Here is a 670-nt window from a genome sequence, read left to right on the forward strand (position 1 = left end):
ATCAGAGTTTGTATAGCTTCAGAACTTCTGAAGCTTTTCCACTGTTCATACTGAACATGGTGAATGCGAAAGCGTTGCTTGGGTTACCCTTTATACACAGTGCTTCTGATTTGTGTGAGATTGAGTTGAGGTCAGAGCCTGTAAATAGCACACTCAGAAAAACACGTTAGAGTACCACAATTGTTCATATCAAAAGGTTAACTTGTAATCATCAAAACATAGAGTTGTACTACTAGATCAAAACTTGATCTTACAATCTCCCCCTTTTTGATGATGACAAAACTAAGATTTTTGATGAACAATTCTTAAACATTAAACTGAATTCACTCAGAGTTTAGAGATATAGAATAAGACTTATCCTGATGTGAATAGTTTATCTTGCTCATTCTGAATTCAAGTCACTGGCTTGATTCTGAGCTTAGCTCCCCCTGAATCTAATACTTGATGAAAACGTTAGTAAAGTCTAGATTCTGAGCTAAAAAATATAAGAGTTCAGAGTGAAAAACTTATGACATAGATGAAAAACGAATAATCAGAGCGCATAAGTAATCAGAGTCACGGACAAGGTATCAGAGTCTTGGGTATCAGAGTCTTGGGTATCAGAGTCAACTTAGAATCACTTCAGAAGAAGTGAAATGTATTCCTTGTATTTGCCCCAGTGACACATCTA

This window comes from Lotus japonicus, chromosome 3, assembly GCF_012489685.1.
Source record: "Lotus japonicus ecotype B-129 chromosome 3, LjGifu_v1.2".
In the NCBI taxonomy this organism is placed as follows: Eukaryota; Viridiplantae; Streptophyta; class Magnoliopsida; order Fabales; family Fabaceae; genus Lotus; species Lotus japonicus.